General features: G+C 39.9%; 2 protein-coding genes across 3 annotated transcripts in view; one reads left to right on the plus strand and one right to left on the minus strand.

The window, feature by feature from the left end:
- The window catches only part of MED12L (mediator complex subunit 12-like), a 350,848-nt gene that overhangs the window by 200,042 nt on the left and 124,681 nt on the right, over positions 1-26,125 (minus strand). The gene's annotated exons all lie outside the window — the stretch shown is intronic.
- P2RY14 (purinergic receptor P2Y, G-protein coupled, 14) overlaps positions 1-26,125 on the plus strand; it is a 60,378-nt gene that overhangs the window by 32,514 nt on the left and 1,739 nt on the right. For both annotated transcript variants that reach the window (XM_011972750.1, XM_011972749.1), the window contains exon 2: positions 20,837-20,938. The gene's annotated coding sequence lies outside the window, so the exon portion shown is untranslated. The remainder of the gene's footprint in view (positions 1-20,836; positions 20,939-26,125) is intronic.

The raw sequence follows: 26,125 nt of genomic DNA on the forward strand, positions 1-26,125 counted from the left end.
ATGTGTGTATATGTATATATATGTGTTGTGTATATATATAAAATATCCCACTGTGTGTGTATGTACACACACACATATATATAACCCACTGTGAAAGTGTGTGTTTGTGCATGTATCCCAATTAACATAATTAAAATGACTAGACTAGCATTTGCAACTCTCCACATCAGTCCATCAGTCCCATCCATTATAGGGGAAGATGCTTTATTGCTTTCAGTGTTTCTTCAACACAAAACATTTAACAGGCTGCTAGGGATCAACACATGGAATTCAAGACAGCCTGAGGGGGGAAAAAATCCAGAGTAAAAGTTTGTTTTGAAAACTACAATAAAATCTAGGCTTACTTGCCTTTTGCCATACTCTCTTTGATATTGATACAAATATACATACATTTTAACATTTGAAATTTTACTAGTAACTTTTGGTATTGCCATTTTTGGAGGTAAAAAATAGTAAAATATCAGCAATTTGATGACTCAACATACTAAAGAGATATAGTCTTAAAAGGCAATCCCAGATGCCAAGGGGCAAGGAGAAAACCACTAATGATATTTTACATAATTTTTATGTGATAGCGAGATCTAAGAGTTCTAACTAACACTTCCAAGTACAAGTACTAAATTCCCATGAGTACAGTCCCCCGTTTTTAAAACCTTCACACAGATACTGCCATCTCACTGGATGTTTTCAGCAACCAGGAGACACTGGAAAAGGCCTTCTATTCTTGCCCCTGTTTCACCAATTAGCAAATGGGGTTCTAGAGAGGTTCAGTGACTCAGGTAAGATGACACAGCTAATCAAGACCAAGCATGGTACTTGAAGAATAAAGTCAGCTGGCTTCAAATCCACTGCCCTTTCACGTATCACTCCTTGTCTCTGACCTAAGGAAATGACCAGGTCCAATAAAAACCATGATTAATATATAAATACAAGTTAGATGCAAGAGTGCACAAAACTGGTCAGTCCCTTGACTGGATATTTACACAACAGCAATAATCACACTGTATAAAATAGTCAATATTATTGGGACTCAGATTTTCACAGAAGCAATCTTGCACGGTGGATAAAGAAGATGCTTACAGATAAACAACTAGATTTGAATCTGCCATGATCTTGAGCTACACCTTTTGTTTTGTTTTTCAGCTCTTTCACCTCTGTGACCCTCTTCTGTCCCACTTCCTATCAAATAAATTTAAAAACAGATAAAACCAAACAGCTGCTGAGAAACTAAACAAGACGTGCTAGTACCTGGCACGCAGCAGCTATTCAATTAAAATGGAGTTCCCTTCCCATCCCTGCTAATAACTTATTAGGATAAAAGTGTAAAATCCCATTGGAAACTGCTTGAGCTGTAATCTGAGAGTCAGAGGGCCAAAAAAGAAATCACAGAAATAAAGGGTAAGGAGTACCTCTCCCAATTTACCTCTCCCACAAAAAACTGGGTGTCGTATCAGTACACAGGTAGTGAACATCTATCAACACACGCCCATTGACTACCTACCACCTTAAGGAATCTACACTCTAAAAAATGGGGCCACTCATTCCTGGCCAGAACAATGGGCCTGACAATTATGGAGCCTGGAGTTCCGGGTCAGGGGCTGTGAGAACCCAAAGGTGGGGGCCATACACACAAAAAAAAAAGGTGGGAGAAAGACATGAGGAATACTACCTGTTTGATTCACACATGTGGTGGGTGGATAAACAACCTTAAAAATGCTCAAGAAAACAAAGTGAAAGATATGTGTTCTGTACAAGTTACAAAAATGAACTTGGGAAGTTTCATATATTTTTAAATTTAATTACTCTTCATAAAATGTGGTGTCCTTTTTTGATATTTATAGACAGTCCAGTATAATACATATATTTAATAGCTTAAGAGCTGAAGTGCTAAAGCAAGCAAACTAACAACAGTAACAAAATCTCTTATTAGAAAATACAGGTAAATATATTTTAGCCAAGAATTCTCAAATTTTTGATCTCAGGATCCCTTTTACTCTTAAAAAATTACTGAGGACCTCAAAGAGCTTTTGTGTATACCTATCCATATTTATTATATTAGAAGTTAAAATTGTGAGTTATAAAATTTTTAAATAGCATGTTAACATAAGTAACATTTTTATAAAAAATATTTTCAAAAAAATTTGTGTCAAGAAGTGGCATTATTCTACATTTTTGCAAATCTCTTTAACATCTGGCCTAGAGAAGACAGTTGGATTCTCATATCCACTTCCATGTCCAACCTCTTGCAAAATGTTTAGGTTAAAAGTATGTTGAAGAAAATCCAATCTCAGATAAATAATGGCCTTCTGGATTTTCTTCTGTGACAGCACAAAACTCAACAAGTGGTTTTTAAAGCATGATTGCAATATTAGGTCTAAAACCATATCAATGAATATTTTATACTTCGTAACACTGAAATCTTTTCTTCTTGACCTTTAAGTGGATGTTTTACTCATGCTCAATTTTATAACATACACTGGTCATGTAGAGAAAACACATTCATGCAGAAATTTGTAAATAAAAACACTTTTCATTCTACAGTACCAAAAATCATACTAAATAATATTGCCCCTCCTCTCAGTGTCAATACCGGAAAGCTACGAAACTCACAACAGCAAACAGAAGCTTTCCAAAATTGTGCTTTCAGTTTGAAAGCTTGAATTTTATCATTGTCAAAAACTGTCTCTCAGTTCATTCAGTCTTGAGAAAACGTTTGCCAAACACCCAAGTCAAATGATTATAGTTTGTCATTCTATCAAGTAAAAATAGTATTCCATGAAAAACGCATCTCATTCAGCTTATAACTCAGTTATACAAGTGTTCATTCCTCTAGACAATCATCATAAGTAGCAAATGTACTTTATACATAATTAACATTTTGGCACACAAAATCTTAAAAAGACCTATTTTTATGGTTGAGATTTAAGAAAAACAATTAGTATTGCTTTATTAAGCAATTGGTAAAACCAATTTTTCTTTTCTTGTTTAAGACTCTATGTCAGCAAGGTATAAAATGCAATGAACAGTTGAGTGCACTGCCTTGATTTGTGCTAAGACACTGGAACATTTTACACGTCATGGCTTTTGCACCATCAGTGCAAATTGAGCACGATGGAAATAGCAACATCTTAGTACTCTTATAATGATGGATTTGATTTCATAGTGTCTCTGAAAGAGTGTCCGGAACCCCTGTGGTTCTGCAGACCACATTTAAAAAACCATGGTTCTAGGCTGGGCGTGGTGGCTCACACCTGTAATCCCAGCACTTTGGGAGGCTGAGGCGAGAGGATCACCTGTGGTCAGGAATTTGAGACCAGCCTGACCAACAAGGTGAAACTCCATCTCTACTAAAAATGCAAAAATTAGCCAGCCAAGGTGGCAGGCGCCTGTAGTCCCAACTACTTGGGAGACTGGGACAGGAGAATTGCTTGAACCTGGGAGGCGGAGGCTGTAGCGAGCCAAGATCATGACACTGCACTCCAGCCTGGGCGACAAAGCAAGACTCTGTCTCAAGAAAAAAAAAAAAAAAGAAAGAAAGAAAGAAAGAAAAAATACCCACTGTTCTAAACTTCAGGATAGAAAATTTTTTTTTTTTTTTTGAGATGGAGTCTCCCTCTGTCGCCCAGGCTGGAGTGCAGCGGCCGGATCTCAGCTCACTGCAAGCTCCTCCTCCCGGGTTTACGCCATTCTTCTGCCTCAGCCTCTCAAGTAGCTGGGACTACAGGCACCCACCACCTTGCCCAGCTAACTTTTTGTATTTTTTAGTAGAGACGGGGTTTCACCATGTTAGCCAGGATGGTCTCGATCTCCTGAACTCATGATCTGCCCGTCTCGGCCTCCCAAAGTGCTAGGATTACAGGCTTGAGCCACTGCGCCCAGCCAGAAAATTTTAAGATACAAAAAGCACTAGTTAGAAAAGAAAAAAAAAAGATAATTTGATCCTTAAAACTGGTAAATTTTGCTTCTTGAAATATAACTTTAAAAGTGAAAATGGTAAGTCACAATCTAGAAAGCCCATTTATAGTAGAGATACCAAACAAAATATCAATGATATTCAAAGAAGTCCTACAAATCAATAACAGCAGGAACAACCCAGCAGAAAAATAAGCAAAAAATATGACTAGACATTTCACAGAAATAGCCAGTGATCATATGAAGAGATGCCCATATCATTTGAGATCACTGTACAAATGAAGACCACAATGTAATAACATTTCATAAGAAAAAATTTTTTAATCTGAAAAGATAAAACGTTAGAGAGGATTGATATCCACAGGATCACTACACATCACTGGTAGGAATATAAACTAGCGTAACTTCTTTGGAAATCAGTCTGGCAGCCAGGCACGGTGGCTCACACCTATAATCCCAGCACTTTGCGGGGTCGAGGCGGGCAGATCACCTGAGGTCAAGAGTTTGAGACCAGCCTGGCCAACATGGTGAAACCCTATCTCTACTAAAAATACAAAAACTTAGCCGGGCATGGTGGTGAGCACCTGTAGCCCCAGCTACTTGGGAGGCTGAGGCAGGAGAATCACTTGAACCCAGGAGGTGGAGGTTGCAGTAAGCTGAGATCATGCCACACCACACTCCAGTTTGGCAAGAAGAGTGAGACTCCATCTCAAAAAAAAGAAAAAAAAAAAAAAAAAGCCAGGCGTGGTGGCTCACACCTGTAATCCCAGCACTTTGGGAGGCTGAGGCGAGTGGATCACAAGGTCAGGTGTTCAAGACCAGTCTGGCCAACACGGTGAAACCCCATCTCTACTAAAAATATAAAAAATTAGCTAGGCATGGTGGTGCACACCTGTAGTCCCAGCTACTCGGGAGGCTGAGGCGGGAGAATCGCTTGAACGTGGGAAACGGAGGTTGCAGGAAGCCGAGACTGAGCCACTGCACTCCAGCCTGGGCAACAGAGTGAGATTCCATCTCAAAAAAAAAAAAAGTTTGGCATCACTTCCTGAAGTTTAACATTCATATTGTCTATGACTCAGCAATTTAATACCTAGGTTTATATCCACGAGAAATTTCAAATATCCATCAATAGGCAACAAAGATACACATCTCGGCATGACTCACAACAGCAAAAACCTGGAAATACCCCAAATACAAGAAACTGAATTAACTATGATGTGGTCACACAGCACAATGCTATACACTGATCAAAACAAAATTAATTATAGCAATATTTAATAACATGGATAATGTGTATGACATATATGAAATCAAACTTTATATATTGATGTCAGTAAAATATATAGAAAAATCATTAAGAGATTACATACAGTTTTGAAATCATAACTTCATACATACACACACTTTTAGGAGTACCTATAGATGTTACAAAAATATGTAAAACAGGAAAGTGAAAGACTGAAGAACACAGGATTCAAGTAATGTGGAATAAAAGTATCCAGAGAGATGGCATGGCAGTGGGAGGACAGATCATTCAGACAAGAGCAGCTGCTTACTGTCAAGGTCTCGGCTTTCGTTTTGGTTACTGAGTCTGAAGGAGATTATTAACATCATTAAGAATAACAAATTAAATCTGTAAAAAGTCATCCTTGCTTGAATGCTGCATAACAAGAATGTGTCATGTATCAAGAACTACGATTATTCTAATTCTGTGATTCAGAGATTTAAAAGGATGTCTACATATGTTAATCTATTATGCACACTGAAGTGACAATTCAAAATATAAAAGTACATCTTAAAACTCTAGAAGTGCCGAACAAACTCATCATTTGACAGTTAAGGAAATCCTTCATTTGACCAAAGTTGTATGAGTAAGTTCATTCTGAAATTCCATAAATATTCATTGAGCTTCTAACTGTAGGGCAGACTCCATTCTGGGACCTCCTAATTTTGCCGTTCACAAGAAAAATAAATTCTGGTCTGGCAAAGCTTACCTTTAAGAAGGGCGGTATGTAAGAATAGGGGGAGAGGAGAATAAGTTAAAAAATATTAGGTTGGTGCAAAAGTAATTGCAGTTTTTGCCATTGAAAGTAATCACAAAAACCACGATTACTTTTGCACCAGTCTAATATTTTAAACAACAAAGGGAGACAAGGAGAAAACAAACATGGTAAGAGGCTAGAGAATGCCACATAGGGGAATGGCTGTTAGTTGCTATGAACAGGAAAGGCCTTGCTGAGAAGGTGACATTTTAACAGAGATCTGCATGTGGCAGCCACACAAAGGTACCAGAGACACACACACACAGGCAGAAGCCAGCTCCAAGGACCTCTGCCCAAGTGAAGTTGCTTTTTTATTTTCTTTTTTTTTTTTTTTTTTTGAGATGGAATCTCGCTCTGTCACCAGGCTGGAGTACAGTGGCGCGATCTCAGCTCACTGCAACCTCCGCCTCCCGGGTTCAAGGAATTCTTCTGCCTCAGACTCCCGAGTAGCTGGGATTACAGGCATGCATCACCACACCCAGCTAATTTTTGTATTTTTGTAGAGACAGGGTTTCACCATATTGGACAGGACGGTCTTGATCTCCTGACCTCCTGATCTGCCCACCTCAGCCTCCCAAAGTGTTGAGATTACAAGTGTGAGCCACCGTGCCAGGCCATGAGTTGCTTTTAGATACTTTCAGAATCAAACCTCAACCCCACTATAGGGAATATTCAAATTCACCTGAACATTCCTGCTACTCTTATGCAGAGCTTGACAAAACTCAGCTGGTCATGCTTGCAGGGTCCTGCCCCCATCAGTTTACAAAGGTCCAGAAACCTTTCACGATGTAATGAGACTGCGGAAAACATGTACCTGCTCAGAGTTCTGCCAGGCAGGCATTAGATGACCAAAAAGCTCAAGTGGGTAGGTCAAGCTTTTACTTTTTATTTTGAATTTTTGTTCCACTGGACCAAAATACCTAAGTAGCTTAATAATCTACATCTACAAGGAATATTGGTTTGTTTGCCAAAGGCACTAAGTGTCTGCTACCCTGCTTTCTTCACAACCTCCACCGCATATAAAAAAACACACCTGAACTTTTTCTACAAGTTAACCACGTCCATGACGTGGCTAGAAATAGAAGAGATATAAGAAAGTTCACAGGCACTTTTGCTGCTGCAGGCTGGACAGATTCTTATTATAGGTAAAAGAGTCACACAGCTAAGGATAGGCTTCTGCTGCCCCACCAGGAGAGCGATGGTGACTTCTGGCTAAGGGACTTGAGAGCACGGTTAATGACAGTCCACATTATATGGGCTTCACTTCTGCCAGGTTTCTCCCAGCCCTTTACTAGAAGAGAGGCATGCAACCAAGTTAAGAACATACAGGTTGGAACAAGTTAAGAACATACAGTCACTGAGGCTTCAAAGGGTTGGGTCCCAGTTGTAGGGGCTCTGATTACCCTATCTGGGAACTTACCCAACCCATTAAGCTCCCTTCATCTTTCTTCCTGTGTAAAATAAGGATTTTTTTTTTTGGTCATTCATCAGAAAGTTTATATAGCACCTACTGTGAACCATTTGCTGGATTTAAGTGAAAATACAAAGCTCTCTTCCAACACAGTAAAACAGACAAGCTAGTAAAAACAAATACTTTCAATAGGATGCAATATTTTCCATTGATTAAGGCTGTAAACTGGCAATGACCTCGACTCAAATCTCAGCTCTACAACATACTATTTGCAATACCTAGACAGACAATTTATTCAAGTTCCCTAGGCTTTATTATCCTCAAATATAAAACAGGATTACTTCTATCTTGTTAGGACCACTTGAAGCTTTAAAAGTTACTAACTGTAGTTAATTCAGTTTCACTGCTGCATAAAATTTCACTAGGCAAATAATGGGTTTTGTACCCATTCTCCTGTCAATAATCATCTGGGTTATTTCCATATTTTTGCGATGATAAACAGTACTTCTATGAGCGTTCTTGGACATGCTTCCTGGCATGTATCCGCAGGAGTTTTCTAGGACATACACCTAAAAGTTAAAATGCTCAGCTACAGAGTGAGTGAATGTTCATCCTCACCAAATATTTCCAATTCCCTTTCCAAAGTGAGACTTTTTAAATTTCTCTACTCAGCATTATGTTTTTAAAGTCCTAAAAGATTACATATAGCGTGAACAATTTTTACAAAGGAATGTATGTGCATATGGATTAAAACCATTAGTTTTAAAAGGGAGGAAATAAAAAAGCACACAATTCCGGACAGAGTTACCTCAAGGCGGAGAAAGGCAGATGGCAGAGGAGAAACAGGAACGATCCAAGAGTGCCTGTGGGACGCTCGCTCTCAAGTTGGTGCTGTGTTTTTGTCACTTTTGTTTTTGTTTTGTTTTTTTTGAGACGGAGTTTCGCTCTTGTTGCCTAGGCTGGAGTGCAATGGTGCGATCTCAGCTCACCGCAACCTCCGCCTCCCGGATTCAAACGATTCTCCTGCCTCAGCCTCCTGAGTAGCTGGGATTACAGGCACCCGCCACCATGCCCGGCTAATTTTGTATTTTTAGTAGAGACGGGTTTTCTCCATATTGGTCAGGGTGATCTCGAACTCCTGACCTCAGGTGATCTGCCAGCCTCGGCCTCTCAAAGTGCTGGGATTACAGGCGTGAGCCACCACGCCCTGCCCAGTGCTATGTTCTTTTTGTTGTGCTTTAACTTATACTACATATAGTCTTTTCAAAGTATCAAACATTCCATTGAGAAGAAAGACTATTTTTAAAAGCATTTAACACACTGTGTGTCTGGTAAAACACAAAATTCAAAATGGATGGTAGCTATTGTTACAGAATGTGATGAGAATAAGAGATGACAAGGCAGCGTAGTTCAAGGTGAGGCATGACTAAACTCAGAGGGCATAAGACGTAATCCTGCGGAGGTGAGGCAGCCAGGCTTGTCAACATTCAGAGCTGCAAATGACCCAGATCTGCAGAAACCAGAGATGTTCAGAGGAGGAGGGGAAAGAAATGGGGCTGCCCAGATGCCAGAACACTAGGCTCTGAGCTCCAAGAGGGCAGGGACAATCTTGGTATTTCTCATTGCTTTGTCACCAATAGCACATACACTGTCTGGTAATAGGTGTTAGAAGAATATCTGAAAGGTGAAAAGAAAATTTTGTTTTATAGATGACTGTTTTAAACAATATTAAAAAAAATTTTTTTTAACTTTTAATTTCAAGGGTACCTGTGTAGGTTATATAGGTAAATTCATCCCACAGGGATTTGTTGTAGATTTTTTTACCAGGTACTAAGTCTAGTATCCAATAGTTATCTTTTCTGCTCCTCTCCCTCCTCACACCCTCCACCCTCAAGTAGGCCTCAGTGTCTACTGTTCCCTTTGTGTCCAAGAGTTCTCATGATTTAGGTCCCACTTATAAGTGAGAACAAGTGGTATTTGGTTTTCTGTACCTTTGTTAGTTTGCTAAGGATAATGGTGTCCAGCTCCATCCATATTCCCACAAAAGACATGATCTCATTCTTTTTTATGGCTGCATAGCATTCCATGACATATATGTGCCACATTTTCTTTATCCAATCTGTCACTGATGGGCATTTAGGTTGATTCCATGTCTTTGCTATTGTGAAATAGTGCTGAAATGAACATTCATGTGCATGCGTCTTAATGGTAGGATGATTTGTCTTCCTCTGGGTTTATACCCAGCAACGGAATTGCTGGGTCAAATGGTAATTCTGTTTTCACACCAATCAGAATGGCTATTATCAAAAAGTCAAAAAATAACAGATGCTGGCAAGGTTGCAGAGAAAAGAGAACACTTCTACACATGGGTGGGAGTGTAAATGAGTTCAACCATTGTGAATAGCAAAGCTGTGATTGCTCAAAGAGCTACAAACAATATTTTAAATAAAGACTACTTTGGCATAGAAGAGTATATAGAAAGAGAAAAGAAAATGGCCAAGAATAGAACAAGAAACATCAATTTTAAGGATGGGAAGAGGAGACCCCATAGGAAAGTAAGAAGGAAAGGTAAGAAAAATAGCGGAGACACCCAGGAGACTGTTATTAGGCATTTGTTACCTGTCAGGCACTGAGCACAGGACCCTTCCCTCAAAACTAATAAATACACAAATGTGTGTGTGTGTATACATGTATATATGCATATAGGCATGCATATATCAGCAAAAAAGTCCATGAATACACAAGTTTATACACACATACAAACGTAACACTTTGTTTTCTTGTACTGGAGCACTTTGAAAATAAGTTGCAGGTAATCATGATCCTTCCCTTCTAAATACTTCAATATGTATCTCTAAATACTCTCACACTTAACCACACCATCAACATTTCTGGAAAGATTATTATTCAGTAATATCACCTAATCGAGAATCTGTATTCAGATTTATACAACTGTCTCAAAACAATTTGTATGGCTATGCCCCCCAGTCAACAATCACCACTCATTCATGGTGTTACTTCTCTTTGGCCTCTTTTAATCTACAACTGTCCCCTTCCAGCCCATCGTGTTTGTTTCTTGTGGCACTGATTTTTTTTCAAAGAGTCTAGGCTGGTTGCTTTATCAAATGTTTCATATTCTAAATTTGTCTGATTGCTCACTGAAGATTTTTGATACAGTTTATTACAAAAGCATGTTGTATACATCTAATTACATCATACCAGGAGGCACACAATGTCAGATTATCTCATTTTTCGTAAGTTGGATCATTCAGTGACCACCAGATCGCTCTGCTTCAGAGTTATACTTTTTATTACTCTAAATGATGAAGGCGTATGTTTCAGACTGGAAGATACTATTCTCCCACACTCATTCACCCAGTGGCTTCTGGCCACAATTGAAGATTATTGCCTGAATCAGTTATCACACTAAGGTTGCAAAATGGTGATGTCCTAAATTCTACCCTTCTTCTACCTTTACTAGTCAGCATTCTTCTGAAAACAAGAGCTTTCTCATTTGCATCCTACCTTTTTGTAATCTGTACTTTTAATAGCACCATAAACTCCTGAATTTGTTTTGGTTTTCAATGTATTTTCACCTGTTGTTATCATTCTCATTAATGCCCAAACTGTCCCAGAAATAGGGGTGCCCTCAAGTAGGTTTCAGTGTCCTGTTTTAGCATTTCCTCATTGGTCTGAGCACTTCCTTGCTTTCTGACCAAAAGATGTCACAACTCACCTTATACTTTTCCTGTACCTGATCTGAAAACAGTAATTTCTCTTAAGGAGCCCTGGTTCCTTTCAGTGGCTAGTGAGAATTCGAAACAAGATGAGCTCACTGACACTGGGAAGTCGCTACTTCTGCACTGGCAGGGGGGTTTTATTTTTGTTATTTAAAAATGGCTTGAGCAAGTTTACAGCTATTGGGGTGTCATGATTTCTGGACATACAGATTTTTTTAACTTTGTTTTATTAAGGACTTTGAGCAGGTTTAAAGTTTGAAGAGAAGTAGCCCCTAGACAGAAAGAGATGCTGAAAATACAAAAGAGAAAAGTGATAACACACAGAGAGAGTTCAAAGAAAGATTAGAAGGAAGTGGATGTAAAGCTGCATTTAAAAAAAATAAAAATAAAAAAAGCATGGAGTAAAAACTAGTCCTGGTACGTTTCACACAGTCCAAGGATGTCAATGAGCATCAAAGTGTAGAGTATAGTATAAATAGAAAGGAGTGTTTGTTATCAGAATTTTTTTACATACAGATATTATATCTGAGGCAATAATGAAATGATATCTAACAGCACCCCTGGGGCAGGGCAAGACATAAGACTATTTTCTTACACTGTACTTGACTTACCCCTATTGAAATCCATTGGAAAGGTGAAATATCACAAAGGGAATGTTCTAAAATAGACATGCATATTCAAGAACAGATCCTGGCCAGGTGTGGTGGCTTACACCTGTAATCTCAGCACTTTGGGAGGCCGAGGCTGGCGGATCACAAGGTCAGGAGATCGAGACCATCCTGGCTAACACGGTGAAACCCTGTCACCACTAAAAATACAAAAACAAAAATTAGCCGGGTGTGGAGGCGGGCACCTGTAGTCCCAGCTATTCAGGAGGCAGAGGCGGGAGAATGGCTTGAACCCGGGAAGCGAAGTTGCAGTGAGCAGAGATCGCAAAACTGCACTCCAGCCTGAGCAACAGAGCAAGACTCCATCTCAAAAAAAAAAAAAAAAATTGCTGAATTTATAAGTTATTACCACAGTAGGTTTGATTAAAATCAAAGAACCCTCTAACAGGGATTAATACACAAAACAGGGAGGAAACATACAACACTTTGCGTTAGAGAGTATATGGGAATCACTTCTGTACAGTATTTCCACTCCCACTTAAAATTCTGGATATTTATATTCTTTTCCTTCAGCTATATAAGCCTGTATCTTGAACAAACATACAAGTGGTTGATATTCAGCTAAGCAGTTAAAGATGTTGTTTTCTCACACATGGAACTCTATCTCCATCTTCACAGCAAAGGATAACCACTAATGGTCTCACAGCCCCAGGATCTGCAGGTCTGAGTACTGCTTGCCTGAGAAATGCAAACACCATCTCAGTGAGGCGAAAAGAGGTCATGGATTCATTTCCTTGCCTGGCCCCAGGGAATAGCACCACATATTCCAAAACAATGTTGCAGAAGAACAGGCTGGAAAAAATTCAGTAAATCAGGCAGCTCAACCTAGTTCCAGGATAAAAAGGAATTGGTTCCCAAAACCCTGAAGCCAGGAGTTATGCAGAGCTTTGTGCCACTCTCATGAAAGATTAGCATTGTGTATGGACTGGTAAATTAGAACTGAAACACTCTGGACTTCATACATATGCTCTGTTGCTGAGTGCCACTTCCTCTGACTAGAACAGAGGGGTCATCAGAAGCAAAACCTCTCCCAATTTGTCCCTTGTGCAAGCACTGCTGGGCCACATACGGGAGGAAGCTCAGAGCACTCTGCAAAGGGTCTATTGTGCCTCCTGCAGCCCCACATTTCAGTGTAGAAGAGTGTCAACTTAAACTGAAAGAAGCAGTGGAAACTGTCAGGAGCCTGACCTGGGAGAAGGACTAGGAGACTGGGTCCCAAAGGCATTTGTTTATCTGTTATCAGCTGAGTCACTCCCTGTATGCACAATGTTCCCACTGAGTCAGACCCTGCCTCACACCACGTATTTGATTCTTATAGGAACAGGAACCCTAGAGGTAACTGAGGTAGCTACTACTTCCCCCTCATTCTAGACATGTAAAAACTGATACACAAAGGCAGTTAGTAATTATCACAATATCCTAGTTTTTAAGAAACTAAGCCATACATGTAGCCAAGGCCTATTGCATCCCACAAGCATGCATGTAATCATTATGTTGCACTGTCTGTCCTCTGTCCACTATTGCAACAGAGCAGTCAATAAAGCCCACTTCACATTCCTAGAACTTAGCATACAGATTACTTATTGCTGATGAGTTATTCAATTACAGTTAAGGTCTAATCCCAACAAGAAAGCTAAATTCTCGTCCTGTGTCAAAATAATCTGAAATATAGCTACCATTAAGGAGCCATTCCAGTGGTTCTCAAGGAAATTTAGAAATGTCTGGGGACAGATGGCTGGTTGCACAAATCATGGGGTTCTACTGCCACCTAGTGGATACAGCCCAGGCATGCGGCTAAACATCCAACGATGCACAAGACAGCCCACCCACGAAGAAACGAAACCCAAAAAAAAAGTCAACAGTGCCAAGGCTGAAAAACCCTGGACCATTCCAATCATTATAGGCAAAAAATTACAAGTCCATCCTGACTACCAAGATGCAGTCCCTAGAGTAAAGGCTAACAGTGGGGTGGCCATTTTCCTGGCCCCCAGTTTGGCATTCAGGAAGACTGGATGTCTGTGTATCCATCAGAGGTCATGAGGTGCCTATGCCACACCTCATCCTCCACTGGCAGCTCCTGTGATCCATTTGCATAATCACAAAGTGAAGACAGGCTGGAGTTCTTAGACATGCCAAATATGCTAGACTTGTACTCTGCCACAAGCTATGCTAAAAGTGTTTTGAGGGAAGTAGTTAGAATACAAAGTCAAGACTACGTTTGGACAGTATCAGTTTATAATCCATCCTAATCCGTCCCCCCCCCCCCCCCCATTCTCTCACATAATCAACAGCTGGATCTGTTCGTAGCAGAAATTCAGATTTCTTTTATCTTCATGAGTTGTAAAGACTGTGAATAGGAAGATCAAGAGGGAATCAAGAGAGGGTAGAGTTTATGCTTTGGTGGAAGAGGAAGTTCTTGGGTATCTGCAATTCAGCCTAAGAAGAATATTCAGATATTTCTAATGTGAAAACTTAGCACAGTTCCTCACTGAAAGTATGTGGCCACACCATTTGGCCAATTTTAAGTTACATTAACACATGTTGGTCACTGACCTGGATTCTAACTGAAGGTAAAGTCGATGAGTCATAGCAGCGGGAGTGAGGATTAAGTGACCTGATCTTGAGCTCACATCAGTTGCCAGAGAAAACTGGCTGAAGGTGACAAACAGCAGCAAGCAGAGCTCTCCTTGTGCCAGGTGCCCCAGGGGATCTGCATGTGGCATCCAAACCACAGGCAGCAGATCTGGGTTTCTCCCTGCAGAAGAGTTTCCACCATTTATAGCTTAATGTTACCTGTTGTAATCACCATTCACGATAGTCTAACTCTATATCTCTCTTTGGATATCAGCGCAAGAGATAGAAAACTGAGTCAAAAAATCAGAAACTCATGTTAAACACTTTTAGAAACTGGCAAATAAAAAGGAGGTTCTCTATGCTGCAGTATCTGAAAGATAACTTAAGAAACTGAAGGCATTCACATCATGCAAAACCTTAAAACTCAGATCAAAAACAAAAATAACACATATACTCTCAAACACACACATACATGCACATTCCTTTCCTGAAAAAAAAAAAAATACTGGCTGACTCCTCAAGATGGGACTCCAGCAAAACATTGAAGGGCCTGTGTAAAGGATCACATTCATATAAAACATGCTGCCCCCACATTCTCTCAGGAGCAGGGGAGCCCTGGCTTGGAGTCAAGCAAACATTAGTTTGAATACTATCTGGCTATGTGTTACGTGCCCTTTGATGAATCACTTAACCATTTTAAGCATCAGTCTCCTCATTTGTAAAATAGTGGTAAAGGTTTACACATTGGCAAGGTTCCATCATGTCACCCAAGAGCTTAGGCCATCCGTTTTCCCCCACTGTGACAGCATCTCATGTCAGTCTTGATGCCTGTTCCTATAGCTCTCTCACTCCAAAACTCCTTCCCTCTTCTTCTTTGCCTAGCTAAAGCCAACTCATTTGTCAATCTTCATTATCACATGCTCCAGGAAGGCTGCCTTGATGCCACCATTTCTGAAACTAGATAGCTGCTCACTCTATTCCGCTGCTTCCTCCTTCAATGATGGCCCCACGTCACACCTTGAAGTGTCCCTCTGTCAAGTCTCCCCCTACACTGGAATCTTCCTGAGAGTCCCCTGATGTGTTTCCATAGGGCATGGCAAGCATGTCCTGATGGCTTTAGTGAGCAAATGAACAGAAGGCCTTGGCAAAGGAAGAAATACCAGGGGCAAACAGGTGTCAAAGGTTACATGTACTTTACAAACAGCAGATTTCAACAAGGAGAAATCAGTGATATCAAATGCTGCAAAGAGGTCAGGAAATAGGATAACTGAGAAAAAAACAAGACTTAGAAATTAGGTCCCTGACAGCTTCCGAGAAATGTGGTGAGTGTCAAACATTAAATGCTCTCAGTGATGAAAAAAGATAGGGGGTGGGAGAGTTCCTTCCTCTGAGTGAAGGAAAAAGTGAGATTCTCCCTGATTGAGCCTAGAGAGGGCAGGGACAAGAGTGCCACAGGAATGCGGAACACAGATGAGAACAGTTATTTGTACGTTATTTTAGTAACATAAAATGTAATAACACGACTATAAATACACAACACATAAATACTATGAAAACCACATAGGAGATCACACTGATACCAAAAAAAGAAAAAAAAAGTGTTAAACATTAGGGCACGAGAGATTAAAGCAGCAAGAAAATGGCTTCAGTAAGTTTAAAAATGTATGATTCCACACATCTACACTATTTTCTATTTTTATACAGAATCAGCTAGAAAACAGATATTTATCTCATAGAAAAAGGTCCAGAGCACCATGTATTAAAGCTTTTGACGTCTGGACTGAAAGGAAGGAAAAAAATATATAAAAGTTGTACCTTTATAAGAACTGAAAAAAAAAAGGAAGAAAAATGCATGTCATAAGTGGGTACCGATAAAAGCATTATTTGAAGGCAATCCATTCTCCATAGATATTTCTATCCCTAATTATGAAATAATTTAAATATACAAAAACAGAAATGCAGACACTAATGTTGGTAACACCAATGTACCAGTCACCAGTGTTAATAGGCAGTTAATATTACGCATATTTGATTCAGAATTTAAGAAATAAAATATCACAGATACAGCAAAGTCCAAACACCCTACCACTTACAAGCTTCCACTTGTAGGTTAAAACACGTGGTATTTGGTTGGGTGTAAGGAGGCTGGACTTGCTCCTACTTCCTTCCCCAGGAGTAGGCAATGTTCTTTTCTTTTTTTCTTTTAGATTCAGCAGTTACATGTGCTAGTTTGTTACTTGGGTATACTGTGTGACGCTCAGCTTTTGGGCTTCTAGTGAACCCATCACCCAAATAGTGAACACAGAACCCAAGAGTAAGTTTTTCCACCATTTCCCCGCTTCCTACTCCCTGCTCTTCGGAGTCGCCAGTGTCTACTGTTCCCACCTTTGTGTCCATGTGTATCCAACGTTTAGTTCCCACTTGTAAGTGAAAATATGTGGTATTTGGTTTTCTGTTTCTGTGTTAATTCACTTAGGATAATGGCCTCTAGCTACATCCACATTGCTGCAAAGGACATGGTTTCTTTTGTATAGCTGCATAGTATTCCATGGTGTATATGTATTTTCTTTATCCAATTCACCATTGATAGGCACCTAGGTTGATTCTATGCCTTTGCTATTGTGAATAGTACTACAACAAACATGTGAGTAAAGGTGTCTTTTTGGTAAAACAATTTGTTTTTCTTCGGGTATGTACCTAGTAATGAGATTGCTGGGTGAAATGGTAATTTTATGTTTAGTTCTTTGAGAAATCTCTACACTGCTTTCAATAGGGACTGAACTAATTTACAGTCCCACCAAGAGTATATGAGTGTTCTCTTTTTTCTGCAATCTCACTGACATCTGGTTTTTTTGTTGTTTGTTTTTGTTCTGGACTTTTTAATAAAAGCCTCAATGTTGTGAAGCTAGAATATATCATTTACAACCAGCACATGTTCCGTACTGCCCTAGGCCACTGAGATTATTACTCCATGCAGAACTTAACCTCTTTCTTTCCAAAGAGAATCTCATGACCCTTTAGGAACATTCTAAGTAAATATAAGATGATCACAACCACCACCTCTCAAATAGGTATAAAATACCAATTTACATTTCCAAGAGACCATAAAGATGCGAAGACTATGATGAAATATAATGAATAAACTTGGGCAAAGATCCTAGATTTCAGGCCTACTTGGAATACAATTTTTCTTGTCTAAAGTCCCAACTACAACAAAAATATTTCATCCTCATCACCATTTATTAAATGTCTCCTGGGCACAGGATCTGGGGGGGAAACAATGATGCTAATTCAAAGAGTGGTACATGGACCAGCAGCATATCATGCTTTATTAGTCCATTTTCACACTACTGATAAAGATATACTTGAGAATGGGCAATTTACAAAAGAAAGAGGTTTACTGGACTTACAGTTTCGCATGGCTGAGGAGGCATCACAAACATGGTAGAAGGTGAAAGGCACATCTCACATGGTGGGAGACAAGAGAAGAGAGCTTGTGCAGGGCAACTCCTGCTTTTAAAACCATCAGATCGCATGAGACCCATCTGCTATCACAAGAACAGCACAGAAAGACCTACTCCCATAATTCAATCATCTACCACCAGGTCCCTCCCACAACACGTGGAAATTATAGGACCTACAAGATGAGATTTGGGTGGGGACACAGAGCCAAACCACGTAATTCCATCCCTGGTCCCTCTCAAATCTCGTATCTTCACATTTCAAAACCAATCATGTCTTCCAACAGTCTCCCAAAGTCTCAATTCATTTCCGCATTAACTCAAATGTCCACAGTCCAGAGTCTCATCCCAGACAAGGCAAGTCCCTTCCACCTATAAGCCTGTAAAATCTAAAGCAAGTTCGTCACTTCCTAGATAAAATGCGGTACAGGCATTGGGTAAAAACAGCCATTCCAAATGGGAGGAACTGGCCGAAACAAAGGGGCTACAGGCCCCATCCAAGTCCAAAATCCAGCAGGGCAGTCAAATCTTGAAGTTCCAAAATGATCTCCTTTGACTCCATGTCTCACACCCAGGACATGCAACGCAAGAGATGGGTTCCCATGGTCTTGGGCAGGTCCACTGCTGTGGCTTTGCAGGGTACAGCCTCCCTCCTGGCTGTTTCACAGGCTGGCGTTGAGTCTGCAGCTTTTCCAGGCCAACAGTGCAAGCTGTCAGTGGATCTAACATTCTGGAGTCTGGAGGATTGTGGCACTCCTCTCACAGCTCCATTAGACTGTGCCCCAGTAGGGACTCTGTGTGGGGGCTCCAACCCCACATTTCCCTTCCACACTGCCCTAGCACAGGTTCTCCATGAGAGCCCTGCCCCTGCAGTAAACTTTTGCCTGGACATCCAGGCATTTCCACACATCTTCTGAAATCTAGGCAGAGGTTCCCAAACCCCAATTCTTGACTTCTGTGCACTCGCAGGCTCAACACCACGTAGAAGCTGCCAAGGCTTGACGCTTGCATACTCTGAAGCCATGGCCTGAGCTCTACATTGGCCCCTTTCAGCCACACTAGAGTGGCTGGGATGCAGGGCACCAATTCCTCAGGCTGCACATAGCACAGACACCCTGGGCTGGGGCCCACAAAACCACTTTTTCCTTCTAGGCCTCCAGGCCTGTGATGGGATGGGCTTGCTGTGAAGACCTCTGACATGCCCTGTATACATTTTCCCCATTTTCTTCAGGATTAACATTCAGCTCCTCGCTGCTTATGCAAATTTCTGCAGCTGGCTTGAATTTCTCCTCAGAAAATGGGATTTTCTTTCTACTGCATTGTCAGGCTACAACTTTTCTGAACTTTTACATTCTGCTTCCCTTATAAAACTGAATGCTTTTAACAGCACCCAAATCACCTCTTGAATGCTTTGTTGCTTAGAAATTTCTTCAGCTAGATACCCTAAATCATCTTCCTCAAGTTCAAAGTTCCACAAATCTTTAGGCTGAGGGCAAAACACGCCACCAGCCTCTTTGCTAAAACATAGTAAGAGTCACTTTTGCTCCAGTTCCCAACAAGTTCTTCATTTCCATCTGAGACCACCTCACCCTGGACTTTATTATCTATATCACTATCAGCATTTTGGGCAAAGCCATTCAACAAGTCTCTAGGAAGTTCCAAACTTTCTCACATCTTCCTGTCTTCTGAGGCCTCTCAGTCTCTGGGAAGTTCCAAACTTTCCCACATTTTCCTGTCTTCTTCTGAGACCTCCAAACTGTTTCAATCTCTGCCTGTTGCCCAGTGCCAAAGTCGCTTCCACATTTTCAGGTATCTTTTCAGCAACATCGCACTCTACTGGTACCAATTTAGTCTATTTTCACACTGCTGATAAGGATGTACCAGAAACAGGACAGTTTACAAAGGGAAGAGTTTACTGGACTTACAGTTCCGCATGGTGGGAGGCCTCACAATCATGGTGGAAGGTGAAAAGCATGTCTCACATGGCAACAGACAAGAGAAGAGAGCTTGTGCAGGGCAATTCCCGTTTTTAAAACCACTATATCTCATGAGACCCATTCACTATCACCAGAACAGCACAGAAAGACCCACTCCCATAATTCAATCATTTCCCACCAGGTCCCTCCCACAACACGTGGGTATTATGGGAGCTACAAGATGAGATTTGAGTGGGGACACAGAGCCAAACCATATCACATGCCAAACTCTAGACATAATGGAATCTCAGTCCTCATTTTAGCAAGATCCCAGGTAATGTGTATGCACATTAAAGTTTAGGGAGCACTCACTGGTTTAAAGAATTTAGAAATATGAAAACCTAGACTAAGGCAGAACCAAATCCAACCACCATTTTGCTAAACCTACCCTCTTCCTATCAGACCACATGGTTTTCAGGTGTTATCTCTGCAAAGTCCACACGTTAGTCTCATTAGACTGGTGGTAATCAAATGAGGGCAATTTTGTCCCTCAGAGGACATTTGGCAAAGTCTATAAATATTTTTGATTACCGCAACTTGTGTAGGGGGTTACTGGCATCTAGTACGCAGAAGTCAGAAATGCTGCTAAACATCTTACAATGTGGAGGACAGCTCCCAAAAATAAATAATTATCTGGCCCAAAAGGTCAATAAGTCAAAGGTTTTTTAAAAACAAAACAGTAAAAAAAATCCACCTGCAATTAGGCCTATGATTTCCTGGCTGAAATGAATTGTTCTATTCAGTCATTTGATAAACTGATTTGATCATCCTTATCCAAGGGGGGTTAATATAAACCAATGACCAAAACCACTTCATGCCCAAGCTCTCAAAGAGTTTAAGTTTCCCACGAGAGGCTGCAACCAAATCAATAATCATATTATCATAAATCATACAAATCAATAATCATATTGACAACAAATAGCAAGTACAGTGAAACAACAAATGCACAAATTGGAATATTTCACAATTACATGAATTTAAGAAGTAAGTACAGATATATTTCCCCAATAAAAGTCTGGTGCTCACTGGTTTTTTTGTTTCCTGTAATGCAGGATCTTTAATGAAAAAAGGCCACTTCGAGACGATAAACACTCACTGGACAAAACAACTTCGCTGAAAAGAGACCTCATATTATGCAAAAAAAATCTTAAAAGGTAATTTTTTTTAATTCCTCAAGTATTATCAAGAGCTTTGTTAATTTCATCAACATGCTATAAAGGAATGATTCTTTTCTTCAGAGAAGGAATCACAGCTCACAATTAGGATGGTGGAAGGTGGTCTAATACAAGAGGAAAATAGGTCACGGTATATAATTACACAGATGAGTACCGAACTCAGAGCTGACTAAGCCTGCTTTTATTAAGATAAACGTATTTCTGGAATGAGCATTGCTTTGCATAGCCTTGTATCAATTAAATTCTGCCCAAAGAGAGAACCCTGAGGTTATAGGTAATATGTGGCAACTTGAAAACACTTCATGCCGCACAATCCTAAGCTATTACACTGCACTAAGGGACAAGTGCACTCACTATCTAAATCAGATTGAATCTTTGGCATTGACATCCTAACTTTGCAAAAAAAAAAAAAAATTGTTGAAGGAAAGCAATCTACAAAATGCTCCCACTACATTTTAATAACTGTCTTTGGGTCTCATAAATCTCATTCTGCCATGTTCTTTAATTATGTTACCAAAGACTCCAAAGTGATAGCAGACAACGTAGGCTAAAACATTTCAGACCACTTCATTCTCATGTATCTGGATTTGTGAAACAAGGTCAAGTTTCACCTGAGAAAATTTCAAGACTTACACTATTACACAGTAACCTCCTATTTTTTTCTTTTTTTTTTTTTTTTTTGAGACGGAGCCCTGCTCTGAAGCCCAGGCTGGAGTGCAATGGTGGGAGCTCAGCTCACTGCAACCTCTGCCTCCCAGGTTCAAGCAATTCTCCTACCTCAGCCTCCCAAGTAGCTGGGATTACAGGTGCATGCCACCACACCTTGCTAATTTTTGTATTTTTAGTAGAGGTGGGGTTTCACCATGTTGGCCAGGCTGGTCTTGAACTCCTAACCTCAGGTGATCCACCTGCGTTGGCCTCCCAAAGTGCTGGGATTACAGGCATGAGCCGTGCCCAGCCACAGTATCCCTTTTTAAAAAGTTTAGCTATATATACAAATCTTTCTTAAATGTGATCTCTAGAATTTAGGAGCATTGTTTACATTCCTAAAGCCTCAAAGTTAACATAACGACAACTTTCACTACAGAAATTCAGTGATAATATCAGAAGTAACCATCAATGAGCAGGGCTCCACAAACAGACACCTACACAAACTGGCTCACCAGAATGCCTGCTTATCCAGTAATCCAGTTAATCATCATCCAGAAGTCTTGTTCATCTTTTAATATTTTTTCTGTTGCCTATCTCTCATCTTTAATGGACTAGCATGAGCTGGTAAGAAACAGTGAATCAACTGAGAAGTGGGCAGGGAAGGGAGGGTTGCTGAGCACACTAAGAGCTTCTTTTCTGATTCTTTTGGTTCTTATTTATTTTTACATTTTTGTATAAAATCAACATGAGGATAAAACAATTTCCTTCAATTGTGAAAGATCTGAAGTTTCTGTAGGTCCCTGTATCAGGACATTAAATCATCTCAGTCTACACTAAAGATAGGAAGAAGAGACTGAGCAGATATCACGAGGTCCAAATGATATATGTCTTTTTTAATGATTTTGTCCTATTTTTCATCCAACACATATGCCTGCCTTTTGGTCTCAATATATAATTTGGTCTTACTTGCCTTAAGAGAGTTTCTTTTCCTCACATCTCTCAGTCCATTACCGCTCTGATCTGCCCTACAGAAAAGGCTGCCAAAAGGTTCAAGTGTCTCAAGCTCTGAGACACTTGAACCCGTAAGACAGAATGCCCTCATCATTAACCCCACTGCTTTAAAAAAAAAAAAAAAAAAAAATCAATATTTAAGAGTTCAAAAATTACTACCAAGAGGAATTTCTCTTTAGCTTATTCCTTTAGAGTGTTCCTTTAAGATGAAGAAATCTGTCCTGGCATGAGCCTCTGCTGTATCAAACCGGACAGTGGCACAGGGTAGCAGAGGCACCCAACCAGCATGTCTAAAACCTCCCATCCTAAAGTGGAGTCTCATCTGCAGTTGCATCAAAACTGCCAAAATAGCAGTGTTTGTGGAAAGGGCCCAGGTAAGCTGTGTGCATTCACTCCGTTTCAGGAGGTAAAGCTGCTCTAGAAGTTTACCTTGGTCAATCATTCCCTTCCATCCAGCTCAAAGTGGTGGGAGCAGTGAAGGGGAATGATGTATATCATTAGGGCATATGTATGCAGATTCCCAGCAACCTGAGGAATCTGAGAGCAGAGTTCTGGACCTGCAGCATTAGGCCACATGCAGAAATACTGCAGCTCAAAAATACAAAAGACTCTGAGAAAATAATTTTATAAGGGTTTCTATAAGAAAAGGAATTATGTCTCTCATTCTATGGGATTCACTATTTCTACAAATAGTGGCTTCTATAATATTTCCCAAAGGAAAGGAATTTGGCTCTCATTAAATTATTTCTGGGAAATTATTCAATATTTCACCATATAATTATATATTACATAGTTAATATTTCTGTTTTCCAAAATAACATCTACAGTTTTTTTATATTTTAAACTCAAGTGAATCCCACAAGTACTTAGGACCTGCCATGAGTAGGACACCACAATGGCCAGGCGCTGAGGATCTGGGGGTTGTGTGCCTAGGACTGGGAAACCAAATTACACGTGGGAATATAGCAGCATGCATTCTCTCAAGCTCTGCAAGACTGGCATTTAAACCAAAATGCATCTAACTGTCAAGAGACAGTTACCAAACAAATCAGTTACCAGACACAGACTCTTAGTCACAGTAGACAGTTAAAAATGGAAAATGTGCTCCCCCTCCCTTATCTTTTAAAATATGAAACAGGCTCATAAGGAGAAAGGTGATAGAAGACCTACAAAGAAGCAAATGAGTACAAACCAACTATGCCCAGAGCCAAGCACACAAGGCTACACGGAAGAGGAGGAATAGTGCTAGTGAAAGGTTTTGTGGAGGAAGTGATTTGGGGTACTCATTCCTTCTACAGGGAGTCCATAGACTGGCAAAATCAAGTGTCTATCAATATTTCTATTTTTGTCATAAAGCAAAAGGAAAGCACACAGGAAAGGAAGATACATAGAAACCAGATATTCTTGTGTAGGAAGCAGCACACAGGTTTATATGGATGTACTTTTTTTATGTGGAACATGACTATCTCATATTCCATGTTTCAAAATATCTCTTTGTCATGCTTAAATTTATTGACCTAACTTGTCCTTCACTGTGATATGCACTGTGCTGGCACCACAAATACAGATGAAAAAGATGCATTCTCTGACATCAAGGTACCCACTGTTCCCACAATCTTTCTTTCCCTTGATCCCTGAATAAATCTTAAGAGCAAGGGATTCATGCCTTGTATTTCCAGAGTGCATATTCATTTATTTCACAAACATTTTAACTAATGTCCTAAATATTATGCAAAGAATACAAGAGTAAAAAAATGGCATGATCTTTCTCCTCTGAAGGAGCCTGTAGTAGTGGAAGAGACAAACAGCTGGAGAGGAGTGTTGAGAGGAGAAAGACACAGGATGATAAGCACATACTCAATCCACCCCAAACCAGGCTCAGAAAGTTGAGGATTCCTAAGGAAAGTGACAGCTAAGCAGAGGACTTGAGGATAAAAAGAAGTTAGCCAGTCAGGAAGGTATGGAAACAGTTTTCCACACAAATGAAAGTCTGTGCAAAGGTCCAGACAGACAGAAATCATCGAACCTAAAAAGAAGCAGAAGGGCCCAGGACAGCAAGAACTCAGTGCTGGGGATGGAAGAAGCTGGAGGCAGAACAAGAAAGGACTTCAACATTACAGACTTCGGACATTCTCCTGAGGGCAAGGACAGATGACTAAAGGGTTTTAAGCAGGATAATTGGCATTGCTCACATGTAAGATGGGCAGTAAACGTTTGTTTCCGATACATCAAATAACCTTTTGAATTTAATTCTAGTCTTCCCTCTGCCCTAAATCAACACGTCCGACATCAGTGAAGAATATACAGGATTCCTAAACAATAGGAGTTCTGGATAACACCTAGCACAGCACTGTGCAATAAAACCATAATGTGAACCACATATGTAATTTAAAATTTTCTAGCAGCCAGAGTCTTAAAAAGTAAAATTAAGTGAAATTTAAGATTAATAATATACTTTATTTAATAGAGAATTTGTAAATATTACTTCAACATGGGATCAATATTAAAAATATTGAGATACTTTACATTTTTTCATTCCAAGTCTGCAAAGTCTAGAGTGCATTTTATACTTATAGAACATCTCAATCTGGACAGGCCATATTTCAAGTGCTCAATACCCACACATGGCTAGTGGCTACCATAATGAACAGTACAGATGTAGAATGTACTTTGGGAAGCATTTCTCAGAATGTTTAAAGCACTTTTTATCATTTGTATTTGTATTCTAATTTGTAAAAATAATGCAAATCAGTTTTTCAATGGGAAAAAAAAACAAAAAAGCTCAATATTGAAAAGGTACCCATAATCCCATACCAAAAATACCAGTTAACATTTGAATGTATATGCTTGTTAGACACTGTCTCATGTCCAACATATATGTAGAATACACTTTTCTAAAAGTAAGGTCTGTCTGAATAGCTCTTAATATGTAAACATTTATAAATGATTTTTATGAATCCATAAAAATTTCTCTTTTAGGAAAAAACAATCGCATTTCCAACATAGGTTTTAAAAAAATACATTACACATGGGATTCTGAATAAAATAAAACATTAATTCTGCTTTTACAGTTATTACCTTTTAAGATTATACCTAAGTGAGTATTTCCTAGAACTCTGGAGTTTAATAGGGAACCATTATTATTTTAGGGACATGCTGTCTCCGTTATTACCTAGAAGTTCTCAAACTGCCCTGCTGCTCCAGTTTCTCTTTACTGCCACCTGGCTACTCCATTCTTCCCTTTTCAGTGCCCAAAAAAAAAGGAAGAAGAGGGGGGAAGGGAGGGGGAAAGGGAGGGGGGGAAGGGAGGGGGAAAGGGAGGGGGAGAGGGGAGAAGGAAGAAAAGAGGGAGCGGGGAGTGGGTAAAGGGGAAAAGAGGGAGGGAAAGGAGAAAAGGAAGACCAAAAGAAAGAAAAGGAAGAACAGAGAGAGGGAGGGAGGGACGGATGAGTGTCTAACTTACACAGAGTAAAAAGGTGGCTTCAAAAATTTGGTAGGTTTGAC

This window comes from Mandrillus leucophaeus, unplaced genomic scaffold, assembly GCF_000951045.1.
Source record: "Mandrillus leucophaeus isolate KB7577 unplaced genomic scaffold, Mleu.le_1.0 Scaffold130, whole genome shotgun sequence".
NCBI classification, from domain to species: Eukaryota; Metazoa; Chordata; class Mammalia; order Primates; family Cercopithecidae; genus Mandrillus; species Mandrillus leucophaeus.